This window comes from Ctenopharyngodon idella, chromosome 21 (genome assembly GCF_019924925.1).
Source record: "Ctenopharyngodon idella isolate HZGC_01 chromosome 21, HZGC01, whole genome shotgun sequence".
In the NCBI taxonomy this organism is placed as follows: domain Eukaryota; kingdom Metazoa; phylum Chordata; class Actinopteri; order Cypriniformes; family Xenocyprididae; genus Ctenopharyngodon; species Ctenopharyngodon idella.
Window position 1 is genome coordinate 21955693 of NC_067240.1, and position 18219 is coordinate 21973911.

General features: G+C 35.3%; 1 protein-coding gene and 1 long non-coding RNA gene across 3 annotated transcripts in view; one reads left to right on the top strand and one right to left on the bottom strand.

The window, feature by feature from the left end:
• The first annotated feature begins 409 nt into the window (after positions 1-409).
• Positions 410-16658, top strand: LOC127503241 (uncharacterized). Its single transcript, XR_007927055.1, has 5 exons — positions 410-1776; positions 11455-11571; positions 12997-13080; positions 13719-14787; positions 16513-16658. It is a non-coding gene; the product is annotated as an uncharacterized LOC127503241 (long non-coding RNA).
• rbm41 (RNA binding motif protein 41) overlaps positions 14797-18219 on the bottom strand; it is a 33366-nt gene continuing 29943 nt past the window's right edge. For both annotated transcript variants that reach the window (XM_051876789.1, XM_051876787.1), the window contains exon 9: positions 14797-17542. The gene's annotated coding sequence lies outside the window, so the exon portion shown is untranslated. The remainder of the gene's footprint in view (positions 17543-18219) is intronic.

The window sequence follows — 18219 nt, forward strand, 5'->3', positions numbered from 1 at the left end:
CGCTGTCCGACGATAGATCGTGAAATGTCTGCCGTGACTTCCTTCCACGCTGGCTGGATCTAGTGGACTCAGGAAAACAACGCTCATCATCATCATTTGTATACAGAGCTTTAGCTTCAGTCTCATGCTTGTCATGCTGAGCTATACGAGCATCACAGCAGCAGGGCTGGTGATTCATTACAGGTGCACCTTGAAACATCCGTTTAGCTGTTAGCCCTCTGTACGTTAAGTGTGGGCAGTTCAAATTTGCAGGTGTACTCTGTACATAACGCTGCATATTTACATGTGAGTGTTTAACGTTACTCACCATTCGCGCTCTCTCCCGAGCTTCCGTCATTTTCGCTTCCTCTGACAACGTCTGGTTCAGTTTAGTAGCCTAAAATGTCCATATGACTCACCACTTGCGACGAACAAATCCCGGACGAGCCCCCAGTGTTACTTTCTCCGCTTCGGCCATTCTGACCGGGGTGTAACAGCTTGTTAGTTCACGTTCGGGCAATGATTAGTGGAACAAAGTTTACCAATATATGTGTAGCAGTATGATCTGCCCTCCCCTGACGTCATCCAGCAAACTGGACTTGGGGTATGGTGCTTATTTCCAATAGTACCGTGAGTAACTGATCTAAAAGTGGCGTGCGACAGGGTAGCTACTACCTGACTGTCACTATCATTGTTTTCTTTTTTTGGGTTTATTGTGTTTGATTTAATTGTTTATTTTCTATTTTTTTTCTTCTTTTGTTTGTTATTATTATCCTTATTGATCTTTCTTTTTGGTTTCTATTTTCTTGTTATTGGTTTGAGTTTGTAGTATAATTTCTTTTGTTTTCTGATCAACCCAGTTGAATTATTTTTCTTTATTTTCTTTTGTGACATGCATCCCCTTTTTGTATATGTGTTTCTGTGATCATTTTTACTGGCGTTCTGCCTATTTCAGCCTGCTGGTAACCCAGTAGCTGGGGCGCCCTAAGTAACCAGCAGCTTTTGGATAGTTGACTGTGTTGAGAATCAGGTTGTTGTATGTGATGTTTGGTCCAACTTATGTGTTTTAAATTATGTGTTTGTTTCTTTTCCCTTCAGGAGTGGGGCGGCCGGCGGCAGCAGTGTAGCATCTTGTGGTGGTGGGCCTTTTACCTGCAGTGTTCACAGTGGGGTGTGCCGTGCTGTGGTGTGCTGTGGTGCGTGTGTGCACGCGTGAGTGCTGTGTTCTCTCTGCTTAAAGGACGCCAGGCCTTCCCCCACCCTGAAGTGTGATGTCTTGTTTTTTTTGTTTTTAACTATTTGATACAGTGAATAAAATTGAATCTGTTTTGAATAAAGTCTTCTTAAACTCAACTCTGGTCCGATACCTGACCCAGTCGTGACGAACCTGTGTGCTTTAATGTTGAGGGCAGTCCCGGATATAGCCTCCGGGTGGCGTAGTCTATATAATTAGTCCGTAACGCCACATATGCAACTTTACTGATTCTTGCAGGGTAAAGTTTTCAGGGTTACAGTTCACAATAACTCCTGGGTGGATCGACTTGAATGAGGTAACAGAAAAACAACGGAGAAACTTCCTTTTGCACAGCACAGCGAGAGAACATTTTCATCACACGAGCACGCTTGATCTGAACTACATTACCCATGAAGCATTTCGCTAAGGACTACAACACCCGTAAATAGTGGTCTTAAAGCGATATCTCTTATTTCCCCTCTCCCGCAACAATGCTTAGTAAATCACGCTGAGTTTTAAAACAGATAGGGTGACCATATTTCTCACAGTGGAATACGGGACGGGTGAGCAATATGACAATTTTATTTGTAATATGAGAAATTTTATTTATATATGGATAAATATACCTTCGATCAATGCCAAAACTTTGTAAGTTTGTAAGGAGCCAATAAAATACTACACCACATTTATGATCATCTTGGCTATATATTACGGTGGCGTATTGCATACATAATATTTTTTCCACTCAATTATGTCGTAAAAACGACATCTTTTCTCATAAAAACGAGATGTTATGTCGTTAAAACGAAATATTTTGTACGTGATGTGTACGAAAAACCTTTATCTGATCTATAGAGCTCATATAGCCTAGATCAGTTTATCAGTTCAATTTACATTTATTTGATTAGCGCTTTTCACAATACATAGGCCTATAGTTTTAAAGCAGCTTTATAGGAAATGCGTCAACATTACAATTTGGAGTAGCCTAAATGTTATCAAAGGTGACTGTACAAGTTATGTAATTTCAGAAATATATACATAGGCTATATGTAGTTAGCTAACATATTAATTTAAACAATGTATTAAGGTAGAAACAATGAGCGATGTCCAGAAAAATGTGTAGGCCTAGCATATTAAACGCTGTAGCCTGCTAATAAAGCATATACTACACAGAAAAATGTATTCGTGCAGAATTTGATCTTTTAATAGCCTATCACTTAGTAGGCTAAGCGACGTTAAGCTTTTTCTTTATAACGGTTTTCTATAAGAGAAAAGCACTTAACGTAGGCCAATTAAACGAATTGCGTTCATATTCTGGGCTCATCTGCTTTGCTACATAGTATGGTTTAGTATGATGTTTACTGAGTTTGGTCTTTTATGTCACTGTCTTAAGCTGTAGGCTTAAGACAGTGACATAAGACTTTCATCCAAACCCAACACACAAAACAACCAAGACAACAGTTCTCCTTTTTTGGATCTGAATCAGTTTCCATCCTTAAGACCACCTTGGAAAGCTCCAATAAACAAACTTCAGAATCAAAAAACTTTGAGAAAAAACGGACATGTAGGGGGAAAAGGAAACCTACCCCGTCGTCCATGGACCAGATCACAACATCATCCAAGAGATCACCAGTTGTCAACTTAAGTAAAACTGAATTGACATCTGCTCAAGTATCAGTACTGGAATTAGGTTTATTCTATATTCCCACTCCATCTGTAAGTACATTTGAACTTTATCTGGACCTGCAAAGATTTTTTAGAGACCTTAGAAGAAAATAATTTTTTATGAATACTGACCATACTTCTGATTGTACTTTTAAGAGTTCCTTTCATATTAAGAGCACTTTTATTCCTCCTAAGAATAGGAACCATAACTGTAAACTTACAGAAAAAGAATTTGAAATCCATATAAAGAATAAAAATTCAACTTATATGAACATCTCACAGGAACAATATAAAGCACTTTCAGAACTTGAGAATAATAAATAAATAGTTATAAAACCTGCTGATAAGGGTGGGGCCATTGTAATAGTGGATAAAATGGATTACAAATCTGAAGTATATAGACAATTGAATAATTTAAGTTTTTACAAGAAATTAACATGTGATCCAACAAAAAAGTTTCATGATGAACTACGGTTAATTCTTGATAATGTAGATGTACATAATGGTGATATCTCATTAAAGGAATCACAATTCTTTTTCAATGAACATCCTCAAAAAGCTTTTTTGTATGTTCTTCCAAAAAGCTTAAATCCACCAGGTAGACCGATTGTTTCTGGTATAGGTAATCTTACGGACAGAATTTCCAGTTATGTAGATCATCATATAAAAGATTTTGTCCCCAATCTAAAATCATATATTAAAGACAGTTTTGAGTTTTTGGTATACCTAAAAGATCTTCCACAGTTTGAATCAGATATAATCATGTGTACTCTTGATATTGAGTCCCTATATACTAATATTGACCATAAAAAAGGACTTGAAGCTTTAGAATATTTTCTTAATAAAAGAGCAATTCAAATTCCATCTACAGCTTTTTTGATTGAATTGGCTTCTTTTGTCCTGAAAAGGATTTTTTTCTTTTTTGATGATATCCCATATCTTCAAATTTCAGGCACAGCAATGGGAACAAAAATGGCACCCAGTTTTGCTTGCCTTTTTGTAGGTTCACTTGAAGAAAGTGTTTTATATGAAAGGAACAACCATTTTTTACCACATATTGTTTCTTGGAAAAGATATATTGACGATGTGTTTATGCTCTGGAAAGGACAAGTTACCGTTCTCCATGAATTTTTACAATTTCTGAATATGAATTTTGGTGGTTTCAAATTTTCTTTGATTTTTAACATGGAAAAAATCTATTTTTTGGATATACTTGTTGAAAAAAGAGGAAAAAATCTCACTCCATCCTTATATACAAAACCAACAGACCAGGAACGCATTGTTACATGGTCAAAGTTTTCATCCTGTCTCTGTAAAAAGAAGTTTACCAATAAGTCAACTCACAAGAATAAAACGTATTTGTGAAAATAACGAAGACTACGAAATGGAAAAATGTCAAATGTTATCAAAATTTAAAGAGAGAGGTTATAATGAAAAGTGGCTCTCACAAGCAGAAGAAAAAGTACAAGTTAGAAGTCGTGAAGATTGTCTAAATTCTAACAAAGGCAAGAAGACATCTAAAAGGTCAGATATTATATACTGCACCACATATGCTCCAAAAACCTTCAATATTAGCAAGGTGGTGAAAAAATATTGGCATATTTTACAAGACGATCCTTCTTTAAAAGGTACATTTCAAAATCCTCCACTTATTGCTCACAAAAGAGCCAGAAATATTAAGGATAAATTAGTTAGGGCTTGTTCCCCAAATAAACCTATAACTAAGACCCTTACAGGAAAAATTCCTTTGGGAAATTTTAAATGTGGTAATTGTATTAACTGCATACCAGGAATATTAAATGTTTTGAACACCCTGTTTATAAAAAGGATATACATATTAAAAGTTTTATCACATGTAACACTAAAAATGTTATATATTTAATCAAGTGTCCTTATAAAAAAGTATATGTTGGAGAAACATCACGTCGTTTAAGGGATAGTATTACAGAACACAGGAGCTCCATCAAAAGAGGTGATATAACAAAACCAGTAGCAAAACATTTTAAAGAATGTAATCATCCTATGTCTTCCTTTTTATACTTTGGTATTGAGCATATAAAAATTCCACTAAGAGGAGTAACATCAACTTAATTAGAAAAAGAAGGGAGGCTTTTTGGATTTTCTATTTAAAAAGTTTGTTCCCTACTGGGATTAATGAGGAATTGGTCTTAAAAGATTTCTTATAAAAATATTTTTATATTCTGGTAAAAAGGCCTAAATTTTGTATAATTTATTTATTTATTTTTTTTAGATAAATAAATAAAACTTACAATATATATAGGCTATATATTTTTTTTCCCCCTCTCTCTTTGATGATTATTGATGGTGCATGATTATTTATTATAAGTTTTGTGATTGGTGGATGTTATTTTATGCAATTTCTTTATTGGTTTATTGTAAGTTTTAAATTTGTTTCTGTTTGTACTTAAAGGAACCTACACACACCTGAAACCTTTTAGCCCTGACGAAGGCCTGTGTGCCGAAACGAGTTGGCAAACTAAAGTTTTGATATATAGCTCCAGTTTTTTGTTTATTTCTGACCCCTCCACGCCACAAGTGTTGCTGGTTTTGTTCCTAAATTAAGCTGTAGGCCTACATTACACAAGCATTAAGCTTTAAACATGTATTTTAGGCTATTTCCACAACAAATCCTTAATGGTATTCAATACAAAACAAGACTGAAAATTTTTATAAAAAGTATAAAATAACCATAAACAAATTATAGTGGCATTCATTAAAAACAATATTTATTTAAAAGCCTAAACAAATTTATTTAAATCGAAACTGTTGGGCTTTCATTCGGCACAAATTTAATTGTTTATTAGCACTTGGACGTTAAAATATATTTACGCCTATTATGTTGTTAACAATGCTTTCATGTCCCAAAACAGCATCCTTCACATGCGCAAAAACATGTTTGGAACGGGGTCGATTATTTCAATATTAGGGGGGCTCAGCCCCAAATGAGGGATTTAAAATATATATAGGCTATAGGCCAATATTGTCACTGTCACCGTCTGTCTCACCGTCCCCGGACTCCATTTCCCAGCATCCCTCTAAATCCACACCTGCACCCAATCAGCTCGTCATCACGGATTCCCTGCACCTGCACTTCCTCATCAGCACTCCCTTTAAAAGAACTCACTCTCCTGCACTTATTTGTCTGTCCTCGTCATTGTTTCGTTAGTTGTTCTGTTCCTGTTCCCGTGTTGAAGTATCGTTAATAAACCTTTGCTGCTGTTATTTGATCCTGCATCCTCTCCTTGATTTCAACTAACCCTGACAGATATAGGCCTATTTAATAAATGTTTGTAGGCATGAGCAATACATAGGCCTATATCAAGTCAATCCCTATTGAATTTATTTCTAATCATTCTAAATAACCTGCTAATATTCATGAATATTCATTAAGAATATCGACAAACTTTAGGCTATATGTTGTATTTGTCTAGATTGGCAATATGTGGCTAACATTTTCTTTTTAATATTTTTTCCAATACATGTAATCTTTTAAACACTATTTTTTTTTTTTTTTTAACTCTGCATTGTGCAGTAAAATTAACTTGAATGTATAACAAAATTTAGTTTAGTTTAGGCTTTAAAATATTGTTTGTAGCTTAGCCAATGAATGCCAATATAATTTATATTTATTTTATAGGCTATGTATATTTTGTATAAAACAATTTAAAGGATTTGTTGTGGAAATAGCCTAAAATACATGTTTAGCATATTTTTTGTAAAAATTTCGTTTTTACCGGCAGGCCCGGCTCCAGGTTGGCATAGGGGCATTTTAATCCCATAGGGGGGCACCACTACGTAGGCTATTTTAGTTCCCCTCGCGCTACAAATCTTTTAAATTTAATGGTATTCAGAAAAACAGAACAAGAATGAAAAATATAATATATAAACGTCAAGCCAAAACGAATTAATTTAAAGCTAAACTGAAATAGAAATCCATTTGGCATAAATCCAGATGTTTCCATCTGCACGATGTATTTGGATGCTAAATAGCCTATAGCCTATTTATTATTTAAACGCTCTGATTGAGTGTAACTTTTTCTATATTTGGTTGACTGTATTTGATTTTGACAATAAACAGGCTGCGATGTCAAGTTATAGTAGCTACTAAAACTGATAGCCTATGTTGTGTGTGCGCGTGAGGCGCCGGCGCGTTCACTTGAACTTTCTTATAAAAGCGGAAAAAACTTAAAATACTCAGATGAATGGTCATAAGAGTAACACCATTCGAATCTGTGAAGGTGTAACTATTATTTGTATTATTGTACTCACACAATAAAACATTGCTTGAAAAATAAAGACAAGCAATTCCTTTCCGTGAACTTCTCAAAAATGAATCGAAACTCAGCATAGATGGTCTACTTGTCGCAGTTTTTTTATTTCATTTTCTTAATATGTTTATTTAGGTGAAATATATGTCGTGTATGCCTAGCTATATAGAAATAGGCTATAAATATAATTTTCAACTAATATTTAGGCTATATTTTCTTATATTTCAGGTTTATTTCTTTTTTGGTCACTCCAAAGCGCACGTCAAGTATGGAAGACCAAAAGGGCCAAAAACACGTGAATTTTTAACACGTCAACAACACGTTAAATACGTGTATTTCACGCGTATTTCACGCGTATTTAAGTCAGCAATGTCAACATCTTCGCAGCCGACACTGATTCAGAAAACATTAGTTTATTAATAAACAATTAAAATGTCTCCTTGCTGTTTTTGTCACATTCATAATCATTACTTTAGCCGGTTCTTTATGGCAAGCTTTATGCGTGCGCTTGAGTGCTATAGCCTATATTACGTAAACGCTCATTATTATGGTTTATTCTCTCCAGTATTTAAGAAAATAAATTAATTTAAATATGATTAGTCAACTATTGGCTTAAATGAACTACTACTAGTCGACTAGAAAAAATTTATTTCACATATTTTCGATCCAGCATGTCACAAAGGTTTGAACTTGCGCTCCGCACTCATGCTCTGACAGACACACACAGAGCATCGTACATTATTATCAGTTTAAAATTGTATTTGTGTATGACTAACCTGCACTATTTCTTTAGAACAATAGTTTGCAGGTCAGTCATCTCTAGTCACACCCCAATCTTCTTCAGCTAGCCTATGTGTCCCACCCCAACACACACCAGAGAAAACACCTTTGCAGGTCATGGCTGAGAGAAAGCATACTCGGATTCAGTGAGCTTATAATGCCGCATTTTATTGTCAGTAAGGGTAAGGGAGTTGTAATAAAAAAACAAAATCTATTTTTTCATAAAACGGCAATTTAAATATATTATTTCTATAGGTTATACAAAAAAAGACAAAACAAAAGGGCTGAATAAGCTGATCTAGCATGTTAAATGGTGGCATCCTAGTAAATGAATGGTACACCCCCTTAAGCTCACAGAAATGGTTTGACCCAAGTTTTCAGCAGCCAATGACACTGACCCGTTCAAACGTGAAATACACGTCAAATACACATATTTAAGGCGTTAATTTTTCACGCGTATTTCACGCATGAAATACACTCAAATACGCGTGAAATACACGTATTTAACGTGTTGTTGACGTGTTAAAATTCACGTGTTTTTGGCCCTTTTGGCCTTCCATAGTCAAGAACGCGCGTTTTAATAGCAAATCACACGTCGAGGACATGCGTTTTGGTACACAAAAACGCGCGTTCTTGACACGCGTTTTCCATGATACCAAATCGGGCGTTAAGAACACGCGTTCTTACATGGAAGGCCAAAAGGGCCAAAAACACGTGAATTTTAACACGTCAACAACACGTTAAATACGTGTATTTGACGTGTATTTCACGCGTGAAATACCTGTTAAATACTCATAAAATACGCGTTAAAAATCTGTTTGAACGGGTCAGTATCATTGGCTGCTGAAAACTTGGGTCAAACCATTTCTGTGAGCTTAAGGGGGTGTACCATTCATTTACTAGGATGCCACCATTTAACATGCTAGATCAGCTTATTCAGCCCTTTTATTATTATTTTTTTTTTATATAACCTATATAAATAATATATTTAAATTGCCGTTTTATGAAAAAATAGATTTAATTTTTCCACTTATGCCATTTATTTCTTTATTTCTTTATTTTTTAACAACGCCCTTACCCTTACTGACAATAAAATGCGGCATTGTAAACTCACTGAATCCGAGTATGCTCTCTCTCAGCCATATGACCTGCAAAGTTTTTTTTCTCTGGTGTGTGTTGGGGTGGGACACATAGGCTAGCTGAAGAAGATTGGTGTTTGACTTGAGATGATAGACCTGCACAGTTTTGTTCTAAAGAAATAGTGCAGGTTAGTCATACACAAATAAAATTTTAAAATGATAATAATGTACGATACTCTCTCTGTGTTTGTGTCAGAACATGGGAGCGGAGCGCAAGCTCAAATCTTTGTGACATACTGGATCGAAATATGTGAAATAAGTTATTTCTAGTCGACTAGTAGTAGTTCATTTAAGCCATTAGTTTACTAATCACATTTAAATTAATTTAATTTCTTAAATACTGGAAAGAATAAACCATAATGAGCGTTTAGGTAATATAGGCTATATAGCACTCAAGCGCACGCATAAAGCTTGCCATAAAGAACCGGCAAAAGTAATGATTATGAATGTGACAAAAAAACAGCAAGGAGACATTTTTTATTGTTTATTAATAAACTAATATTTTCTGAATCAGTGTCGGCTACAAAGATGTTGACATTGCTGACTCTCATCATCTCCGCAGAGATGCACATTTCATTCGGATTAGGCCTACATAATCAGAGAGTAGCTTTTCGTTTTTAATTATTTCGTTTAAAAGTAGACATTTCACGCTTTCTATAGATATATTTCTCATGTCTGTGAGGCAAGCAGCCTGAGTTTCGGTTCATTTAGCCTACAAGACTCGCTCCAGTTCACGCGCCAGTGATCGCGCCCGCGCCTCCATGTCAGGATTATATTGTCAGCTATATTTGCTTCTTATTTATTAAATCCAGGCAATTGGTTGATGAAACATTGATTAAAATTAAGATACAATTTTTACAAAACGAAATTCACTTTAAAGAAAGGATTTCTACAAAACAAAACTTAATGAAGTGGTCAAAATCATGTCTGACCCACTCCACTCCGCATCTTATGATGTTTTCTATCTTAGTCATGCAGTTCACTTTTCATAATCAAATAGATGAAATTAAAAAATAACATTATAATAGGCCTATTTAAACATAAAGAAAACGTATTTGGTTTCATTTTTAATGGCTACCAACACGTATACAGTACAGAGAAATTTCATGTCGTGAGCAAGAGCTGATCATCATGAGTCGAGTTGGATCGAGCATAATTTATTTTTAGACTTATCTGTTGGCCAGTTGTGGTCTGTGCAATAATTATTAAATGTTCTAAACCATCGATTGTGTTTAATTGTTCCACTATAGGCTAGTAACGATGTACAACGGAGCCCCGACTTTTGCAAAAATAAAAATATACAGACTTTTAGTAGGCCTACATTTTACAGTTCCAGTATTTTTAGAACAATATAAATATAGCCTGCATGCCCTAACAAAACCAAATTTTTTAGCATTTTTACTGTGCCACTGCCAATGTTTTTTGTTTTTTTTCATGAACCATTAAACGTGGTATTTTGACAATGAACACTGAGCCCATTTCCCAGCGCGATTTCTTGGCCGCCACAGAGTTAAATTCTTTAAAATGGACCTAAGTCCGTAAATATGACGCACTGCCCTAACGAAAGCCACATTTTAAACACTTTTTTCTGTATCAGCCTTGTTTTAACTTGGCAAAAAGGGCAATGCACACGGCCATTCATGTCGTCACAGAAAATGCTTAAAAGCGGACATAAGGTCGTGATATAGCCTACTGCTCTACGAAAGTCACATTTTCAGCAAATAGATCGTTATTAATTCATGCACATCCATACTCTCATTTTCTGCATAATTTTGAGTTGACGAAGCTCTCGTGTCTGCAGGACACGCCTTTGGAGAGAAATGCAACTTTCATAAGAGCTACATAATCAGGGACTATCTGTTTTCGATTTGAATTGGTTCTTTAAGATTAGAAAATTCGAGCTTTCAATAGATAGGCTATATTTGCTATGTTTATGGGGCAAATATATGCTCAGTTTCGGTTCGTTTAGGCTTATGGTGGCGCGCTCAAGTTCACATGGAGACAGACGTCAGAAAGCGCATCCTGATTGCTTTATTTTACAAAATCACGACATTTTGTTGTTATTGTGAGTATAGGCCTACACAAATAGTAGATATTTACAGTGCGTTCTGATGACGGAAGTGATGTCTCGTGCTTATACTTCAATGAGTGCGAGACATCACTTCCGTTGTCAGAGCGCGTTCAGACCTCACCAACCGGATGCGCAAGGCAGTTGGACATAGTGGTGTTTTAGAGGTAAAAAATGATATAAATACTGTTCGGTTTCTCGCACAAACCGATCGTTTCGTGTCTTAGGACATCAATGTGTCGTTATGAGCCGCAGGGTTTAATTTGGATTTGTCTGTGCATGTTTTTTTGACTCTTATAGACGGAGTTGCCATTGACAAGCATTATACGACTGACAGACTGCAACGGTTGGAGTTAAAAATCATCATTTGTGTTCTATTGAAGAAACAAAGTCACCTACATCTTGGATGCCCTGGGGGTAAGCAGATAAACATCAAATTTTCATTTTTGGGTGAACTATCCCTTTAAGTAATGCGCCTTATTTGAGAGTTGCCAATTGAGTCCATAGAAATCGGATCAGCTGATATGGGTGGGGTTGGAATTTGCGAATCAGCTGATAGCAGAGCTTGACTATGAGGCCTGCCTGAACTAACGCAGAATGCTTGATTTATTGTCGTACAATGACAGCGATTGCCCGACTGAAGAATCAGAATTGTATTGCAGGAAGTTGTGTAGAAATATAAATGAACAATGCATGGTTCTGCTCTGCACAAAATTGTGAAAGGACTGCCACACACACATTAGCTGTTGCAGTGCGGCAGTGCTGTAAAGTATTTGAGTAAATGTAATTGGTTCCTGTTCTTAAGTATCTTTTTGGCTACTCTGTAGTTTTTTGAGTATCAAAGGTAATAGCAACTTTTACTCTCTACTCGACTACATTTCTGAATGTACTTTTTACTCCAATACATTTGTGATGAGTAATGCATTACACTTTGCATGGCACCTAACTTTTTCTGCAGCATTCTGCGATAAAGAAACGATATCGCCATCTACAGGGCATTGAAGGTACTATATCGTGTGTGTTTTGCCTTTACTCACCCAAACTTGTCAACAAGGCTACTTTACGTGAATGTGAATGCATTAGCAGGTAGTTGCTGAATTGCAGGTGTTTGATTTAGGAGATGACTGCAGCTGTTGATGAGGCTGAAATAAGCAAATCCAGTGCAAGTAGACTTTGACTATTTCATTTTACTTTAGCTTGCATATTACTAGAATATTGGCTGTTTGTTAGTACTTATTAAGCACATATTAATGCCTTATTCTACATGACCTTATTCTTAATCCTACACAATATCTAAACTTAACAACTACCTTACTAACTATTAATAAGCAGTAAATTAGGAGTTTATTCAGGGAAAAGTTGTAGTTAATAGTGAATACATGTTCCCCATTCTAAAGTGTTACCAGATTATTATTTTATTTATCTATATTGACAAGACCTTTTTGAAGGATATTGGTTTACTTATGGCCTTTTTGAGCACTTGAACTTAACTGAAACTTGATTGTCTATAGACATTTAAGAGACTATTGTGTAGACCTTGATTTATTGCAATTTTGAGGTGTTCAGTTTTTTATTTTTATTTTATTTTGAAATAAACGTGATATTTCTCCTAAAAAAATCAACTTTTTTTTTTTTTTTTTTTTTTTACTGGCATGTCTCTCAGGTGTCGAGGAATAGTGCATCTCTGAGCCTACATTCAATATGAGTAAAATACTTAAGTACTCTTAAAATCAGATACTCTAAGACTTTTACTCAAGTCGTATTGGAACTGGTGATTTGTAACTTGTACTGGAGCATTTTCGCTGCAAGGTATCTGTACTTTTACACAAGTATGGTTTTCAGGTACTCTTTACACCTCTGCGGTTTGGTGAAAAGACAAGAAAATATGACGAGGCATATCTCGCCTTCAGATTCACCAGTACAAAGGTGAGTAATGAAGCTGAACAAGTAAAGACGCCAAGTAGGCTGGTTAAGTAGTACTACTATATTATTCACAATATTTCAAATCATATATAATTTTGCAATCAATGTCATGTCTGAGCAGGTGCATGTATATTCATCAAAGAATAGTGAAAAAATAGTTTCCTCAAAAATCTGAAGCAGCACAACTGTTTTAACATTGAAATAATCAGAAATGTTTCTTGGGCAGCAAATCAGCATATTAGAATGATTTCTGAAGGATCGCATGACACTGAAGACTGGAGTAATCTTCCTAAAATTCTCACTTGTAGAGGTCAATACTCTATACGATTTAGGTTTATTTAATTATGGAATGGTTTATCCCATCTAGCAGAAAAATGTTCTTCTTTAATATGTTACAAAAGATGTAGTAAAGAATCAATTTATTGCTGCTTTGTAATTGTGCTTTTTTGTTTATTGATGTTTCATGTATTTTATGCACCATATATGGTTTGTTTTTGGAGTATATTATTATTATTATTTTATATATATAAGCTGTAATTAACTTGTTGCAGTTATATACATTTATATATTTAAAACTTAGTTTTTTTTCCCCCCCCTTTCTTTCTTTAATTTCACATTTAGTTTTTTTTGCTTTTGTTTAGGTGGAGGCTTTAAATAAGCCCTTCTGGTTTTCTGCCTCTCCCTGCACAGTATATGGATTGTACTTTTGTTTTTATTGTATATATTTTATATTTGTGCAAATAAAACTAAACCAAAAACCAATGATGCTGACAATTCAGCTTTGATCATAGAAATACATTATATGTTAAAACATTCAAATATGTATTAAATTGAAATATTTCACAATATTACTGTGTTTACTGTATTTTTAATGAATAAATGCAGCTTTGGTGAGCATAAGCACTTTCAAAAAAAAATTAATTTTTGGTTGAACTGTCCTTGTAATTTATTAAGTGTGTTCATTTGTATTGTTCAATATTACCTTGTCCTCCTCCTCCTTTTTACAGTAGACTCTGGAATTTTCCTTTCCTTCAGAAATAAAGATAAAGTCCTCCATTCTGCAATAATATTTTAATGGAAATTAACAAGAATAAACTGAGGCTGGTAGGCCAGTATTAGCCTAGACCTAGTATGTAAGCCAGCCACGGCAATCTGTTAGCTAACCTGGAAAATGGAAAAGTTTGATCTCTATGCTTATTATGTGCTGTGTATGACAAAGCAAGCTCTTAACACACTCAGTTCTGGTGCATTGATATTAAACTACTGGATATCATATTACTTATAGAGTGTGATATAGGGACTGGTGTTTGCTGAAAGAATCAGATCTCATGCATGTTTGGGGTCCTGTCAGGTGTCTGGCGAGAAAATCAGGATTGTGAGATGTAAACTCAGAATTCTGAGGAAAAAAACACTGAATTACGAGATCAAAATTTGCAGTTCTGAGAAAAAAAGTCTGAATTGCGCAATGTTAACTCACAATTCTCTCGCTGTGTGTGGCAGAGACATGCAGCCCACTGAAATGGCAGTTCTGTACATCATGTCAAAAGTAATAATAAAAATGTCCTGGTGGACTATAAAAGCTTTGCAGCAGTTTCTTTCTGTCCAGTGACCACTTCAGCTGAAGGAATCAACATCTATTACTCATCCAGAAGCAGCAGCAGCACTGACTACAGCTCTCGAGAATAAAAGACAATCTTGAGAAGAAAACAGGTAAGCAAGAACAATCCCTAAATGTATTTTATTTTATATATCAAATACGTTAATCTAAGTTAAAGCTGGGAACAATGCCATGCAGTAAGTACAGCAACACCCAGGAGAACCGACAGATGGTACAGACCACTTGGCTCCAACAGATATTTGAACACATTTCAATTCTATGAGACCTCAGCAATGAGGCCCTAATAGAGTAACTGAATATAAACGATATGATGGTTTAATGACTGTGTCAGTGTTCAGTGCTGTAGAATGTTTAGATTTCTGAATCTGTGAACTGACATTTATTTTACTGCCTTCAGTGGTATGAACTGATTTATTCATTTACGATTCATCGGCTGTATCACCATGACATTATGCTGATACTGATGTACACTGTAAAAAATGCTAACCTGCAATAGTTAACTTTCAGAGCTATTTATACCAGAATTAACCCATAAAAACCAGTTATGTTGATTGAGTGAAGTTAGATGATACTATTTGACATGAATAAAACCAGTTTTAACTTGATAATTTTTCAGTTACGATTTAGTTTTTCAGAGCAGAACAAAAACTCTTCCCAAATTAGCAGACACACTAAATAAAGCTTCCATCTCTCTCCCTTACTATTATAGTAATATTACTATAAAAAATATTTGGTCCCACTTTATATTAAGTGGCCTTAACTACTATGTACTTACATCAAAAAATAAGTACAATGTACTTATTGGGTTCATATTGAATTGCAAAACACTTTTGCTGCTATTGAGGTGGGATACGGGTAAGGTTAGGGAAAGCTTTGGTGGTATGGGTAGGTTTAAGGGTAGGGGTAAGGTGTAAGGGATGGGTCATCAGTGTAATTATAAATGTAATTACAGAAATTAATTACAGATGTAATTACATGCAGGTGTTTTTAAAACATAAGTACTATGTAAAAACATGTATGTACACAATAAGTGCATTTTATCAAATGATTAATTTAAATGTAAGTACATAGTAGTTAAGGCCACTTAATATAAAGTGGGACCAAATATATATATATATATATATATATATATATATATATATTTACAAATAAAACACGTGCTGTGAATTGTATATGGCTGGAAGAACAAGAGAAGACACAAACGTTTTGGTCTTGAGATGTATAAAGAGAGTTTTTTTTTTTTTTTTGAATTGTCACTTAAATTGAATTTGTGAACCCCCAGGTCCCTTGACCCAAACTTACATAAGACATCTAAAAGTGTCATTCGTACTTTTTATGATCTTTTCATGTCCTACTGATGGTTGGGTTTAGGAGTGGGAGTAGAGCTTCATGAGGAATCAAGCTGTACGAATTCACAGAAAAATATTCAGACAATAGGTCTGTGCCTCAATCATTGTCTCTTCATGGTAATTTGTGAAAAATATGTCTTGCATACTGCAAAGTGCTGTTAAGTCAAAATACTGTTTTGAGCTAGTTTCCTTAAAATACTGAAGATTTTCACTGGCTGTCCTGAAATGTGAGTGGCTTTTCTGAGTAATGTGACTGCTTACATTAGGCAGACTGTAGATCTGCAACTCTGAATTGTCAAAAACATACCTATATTTGTAATATAGCCAAACAATGTCCGTGCTCACCTTCTGCAATGCCTGCGTTGCCTTGTGCAGTATATATGGAATCTTATTAATCAATATTTATCATAGTCACTCATATCAGTGTTAGTGAAATTCCTAAATAATTGTTTCTCTCTTTATTTCAAGATGCTAATATAAAGAACATGAGAAGGGAGAAGCTTATCCGCAAAAGTCAAGAGGTTCATGAATTGATGAAAAACAACTTCCGAGCGACCAACCAACCAGTGAGGCTCTGAACAAGCAATTAGGCTTGTCATTCAGTCTGATCGCCCTGAACGAGAGCGCTACTCTGAAGGAGAACTGTGACGTCATCATTCAACGTATACGTGAGATCCAGGCAGAAGTGCTGAAGATTGATGAGAAGCTGAAGGAGAAGCTGGAGCCAGCGCTGTATAAGAAACTGAAGAACATGTCTCTGTCCGTCCCTGACTTTCAACTAGTTTCATCAGCTATTCATGCAGTTTGTGATGTTGCAGCCATTGCTTCTACTTGTTACGAAACTGCTCCGAGACTGAGTGAAGATCCAAATGCAGCTTTAATAGAGGTACAATCCAGAACCGTAATCCAAAATAACAGGCAATAGGTCAATATCCAGGCAGGCAATCCAAACAGGCAAACAAATCAGGGAACACAGGCAAAAGAGTAATCCAGAAGACAGGCAAGAAATCCAAAAACCAAGAGACATGAAACCAGACAGAATGCTCAGAGATGCAGTGTAACAACTAACAAAACCTTGCAGTGAGTAACAGGGTGAAACGAACAGGGCTAATGAGAATAATGAGAAACAGCTGTGAACAATCATGGCAGATAGACCAGGCAGTGTGTTATGGGTAATGGAGTCTTTGACAATAATAGTAGTCCGGGTTGGAGTGCCCTCTGATGGCAATGACAGGCACTCTCACTGGTGATCGTGACACTACTGCTGTTGTTGTTACTGAGCTAATTGTTTGGCTAATTAACAACATAAATATCCTAACAGACATGAGTGAAACATTTAATCAAATTGGAGCAGAGGTCATAGCCGCTGTTACACTTGGGGTGTTATTCGCAGGGATTGATATGATTGCTCAGGCCATTATAGGGAGCATTGAGCGTGATGAACTCGAGAAGGCCCTGGAAGAGTATGACAAGGCTTTGGAAGAATTCAGGCCAGCATCTGAAAAATATCAGGATAGCATAACCTATGTCAGGATAAGACTTGAGATGATGAGTAAAAATACAATAACCTCCACAAACTTATCTGAGTTATCATAAACATTAACACGTGATAGGTAGCTTAGTTCCTTACTATATTTTTTTTTTTGTTGTTTTCCAGGTACAAAATGAGAGATTAAACAATGATGTTGAAAACAGAGAAAACATTCCTGTGTTTACTAGTTGTCTTGTATGTTAAAACAGGCATGTATACCATAAGTGTACCATAAACAAAAGTAAAATATGTATTCTTTCACCATTTCACCTGTGAATATATACATTTTATGTACTCAGATAAAATTATGTTTTAGGTATTTGTTACATTATGCATTTATACATAAAGTCTGCTAGTCTTTCTCAGTTCACTGAAATAAATGGTTTAACAACCCTTTACCAATGACTCCTGATTTTTATTCTATAAAAATGAAATCAAATTTTTAAGATGGTAACACTTTATTTTAGGGTCTTTTAACTAGTTGCTTATTAGCATGCATATTACTAGGATATTGGCTGTTTATGAGTACAGATTAAACACATATTAATGCCTTATTCTTCATGACCTTATTCTACATTCTTAATCCTACCCAATACCTAAACTTAACAACTACCTTACTAACTATTATTAAGCAGTAAATTAGG